The sequence below is a fragment of the Sinocyclocheilus grahami genome, unplaced genomic scaffold, assembly GCF_001515645.1.
Source record: "Sinocyclocheilus grahami isolate Dianchi unplaced genomic scaffold, SAMN03320097.WGS_v1.1 scaffold1965.1, whole genome shotgun sequence".
Lineage (NCBI taxonomy): Eukaryota > Metazoa > Chordata > Actinopteri > Cypriniformes > Cyprinidae > Sinocyclocheilus > Sinocyclocheilus grahami.
Window position 1 is genome coordinate 20,038 of NW_015507144.1, and position 3,408 is coordinate 23,445.

The 3,408-nt window shown below is 35.6% G+C and overlaps 1 long non-coding RNA gene across 1 annotated transcript; it reads left to right on the top strand.

Moving 5' to 3' along the window:
• Nucleotides 1-761: 761 nt before the first annotated feature.
• Nucleotides 762-1,621, top strand: LOC107573519 (uncharacterized). The gene is made up of 4 exons (XR_001607517.1): nucleotides 762-827; nucleotides 1,181-1,240; nucleotides 1,352-1,432; nucleotides 1,519-1,621. It is a non-coding gene; the product is annotated as an uncharacterized lncRNA (long non-coding RNA).
• Nucleotides 1,622-3,408: the final 1,787 nt, after the last annotated feature.

Below are 3,408 nucleotides of genomic sequence, written 5' to 3' on the forward strand. Positions count from 1 at the left end.
TATTTAAAGCTAAACTGAAGCTGCTCGTATCCCTCTCATTCAGCATGGATCGTTTCCATGAATTAATCGTTAGTTGCAGAGTAACATTTGGTAAGAGACCTATAAAACAAACTTTTGTTAAAACAACCATCTTCATAAATGTTCATGAGAAAACACTTGACAGTTCTTACTACCTCTGAACACAATTCACTCACACATCACTCATCGGTTCTGAGGACTGTGTTTCCAGGCCAATCACCAGAAATACAAGCAGGGTTCTGAAACACAACAAAATAAAACCGCTTTTTCACCCCACGTAGTCTACTACTGTCTTTACATATTCTCATTAGCTCACGATAAAACCCATGCATGAAGATACTTCATGTCCACATTTCATTAAATGAAGATGACCTAACGACACACAGATTATTCTAAACATGCGCAGCATAAAACAACTTGGCATCAATCTACCTGTATTTGCTTAAACAGAAACAGCTCTCGTGATTGAAATAAATTCATCAAGATAGTCACTATTAAAACACAGCTGAGCACAAATGACCTGATATTAGCGCACACTTTTTTGATAACATCAGTGAATGAATGAGACCAGAGCTACTGCGCATCTCTTTATAGCACATTACCCCACAGACCTATGGGAAATATAGTCCCAAATCATACATCGCCCTGTCACATAATGATGGAGTTATCTTGTGTGATAACTAATTACAATATGGTAGTTTTATTCTACAGTATGATTAATATGAACTAACATTCATCTTTTCCAGCTCAAACTGACTCAACGACAGCAGTGATTCCAGTCCACATCTCAAACACACACGTAACTAAAGGTACATCATCACTGTCTTCCTCACATCAGATACTGCAGCAATATTAAACTGTGTGTTCGTTACAGTCTGTGTTCTGATGAAATGTTAAAATAATAATGTCTGCCGTTCACTGAGATTCACTGAAGTGGAAGTAGAAACAGCTTCATGTGACTAAATGTTTACAGATGTTTTTAAACTTGCACTGTATATAATGATGAATTAACACAAACCATTAAACTACAAAGATCTGTCACTTTGTATTGTTGATCAAGGATTCAAATACGGGCTCCAGTACATATCTATCATTTCTGTGATGTGAAGCTCAAGTATGATGTGATGTTTATATGTTCATTATGTTTGAACTGAACTAACAGACATAATCACAGATCCAGCAGAAGCTGAAGTCTGTAGGACGGCTGGATTATTATTCAGAGGTATCACACGTCTTTACATTATTCATTGTTTCATTGCTTTGATTTCATTCCCAGTTTCACAGACTGAGTCTCTCTGTTTTCTCTTGATTGTGTCTCTCATCTGTCCTGCAGTGATTGTGATTATTGTTGAGTTTGCAGCGTTTGCTGCTCCTACTGTGATTCTTCTTCAGATCATCTGTGCAAGAAGAGCTGGTGAGTTTGAGATGATTCACATTGATCTGGAACGATCTGCACTTATGAGAGCTCAGTCAATGCTTTTGTGTTGAATTATTTTGCAGGGAGGAAGAACTCGCAGCACCCAGAGGAAATAGAGATTAATACAATATTAGAGTAACATGGGAGGTGTGACAACTGAGTTGAGGATCCAAGTGCAGGCTTGATTTACAAGAGTGGTCAAAAGAGGCAGGGTCAATTAATCAACAGCAAACAGGAATGATCCAGGATGAGACAAAAGAGTAATCCAATAAACAGGCGAAAGTCAGGATCAGATAAAAGGAAACAGTCCAGGGTCACAGCAAGTCAAGATAAGACAACAAGGAAATAAGAAACACAGGACCACTACAGACAAACAATACTGGGCCATGTGTGTTTGGTTGAACCAGGCTTTAAATAGGGCGAGACTGATGATGTAATGAGATACAGGTGAAGGCAATCAGTTGATGATGAGTCCAGTAAAGGATTATGAGAAATGTAGTTTGGGGAAGATTGGCAAGAGTCCGAGGTGGAGTGCCCTCTGGTTCATAGGCACTCCAGCTGGAGATCGTGACAATGAGTATAAAATACTCTACAAATAACAGATTACAGCAAGATTTATCTTCATCTTAATGATATGGGGGTATTTGCTCCATATACTGTAGTGAATGCTTTAAATATAATATTAAATACAGAGATCAACGGAAGTGCTTTTAATAACCATGAATAATTACAGAAATTCTAATAGAAATGCATGGAAACTTTCTAATCTTGATTCATCTAATCATTGCTTTGAACTTTTTACAAAAAGCTTTTTAAATGTTGTAATAGTCCATTTTAACTGATAATGCATGCTACAGATGTCTGTTAATTATCATACGACATATTTACAGATGTATTGTGATGTTTTTGTTTTTTTATTGTTCACTGATCATTTGATGCAGAGACAAATCCTTACTTAAAAACATGTTGCAGCATGATGTAGGTGGGGAAGACAATAATTCAGATATTTATGTCAAGCATCATATGCAGAAATATAAATTCACAATTTGCAAACCTTTTTTTTTGGTCTTCGGATTTGTGATTAATACTTTTTTTGGGGTTTATTTCACAGTCTAAAAGTGTAAAAGTAGGGTATTTACATCTGATATTGGGTTAATAACCAGTATCTGGGTAAAATGAAAGGGACTTGGTATTTATTAACTTCATACACCTTGGGCCTGTACCATGATGGTGGCTGAACAAACTCGGGGTTACAGGATTAGTTTTGAGTCGACGTTGACCAAACCAGTCCAGTCCGGCTTTGTTGGTACCATGAAGCTGATCATCAGCTTTCTCTGTCAACTCAGGCTTGATCCTGAGTTAATGGAGCACGTGCACATGAAAGTGTGACATCAGTAATACACAGCCAATCACATGCCTTGAAACTGTGATTCACTTCTCGTGAGACAGTCAGTGCGGTTCACTACCAAAGATTAAAAGATTGAACAATATGAAGAATTTAAACACATTTACCAGATTAAATGATCTATCCATGAAAGAGGAAAACTTAAAGAAAACATCTAGCCATATAAGTGCAAATAAAATTATTTTTATTATAATTATAAGTGTAAAAACACTTAAAATCTAAGCTCATATGTAGTCTTGTTTAAAGCTATTGATCCTGAAACTTATATTGCATATCTATATTTTTATATTAATTTAAAATAAAAGCTTGATAATTACTATTAAACTAAGCTAGCTTGTGTAATGGATTAAGGGTATAATAATTATATAAATCATATAAAATAATTATTTAAAAAAATAATCATCTCTAAAAATCAGACAATTTTATCTTTACATTTTTTTTATTATGTAGTGTCCTTTAATTTGGAGTAAGAGAAACAGGGGGAGTGGCTTTATTGCATCAGAGATGTGTCACTTTGCTTGAAGCTGATTGGTCAAATTTCGGTTTGAGATCTCTAAACCAGAACATA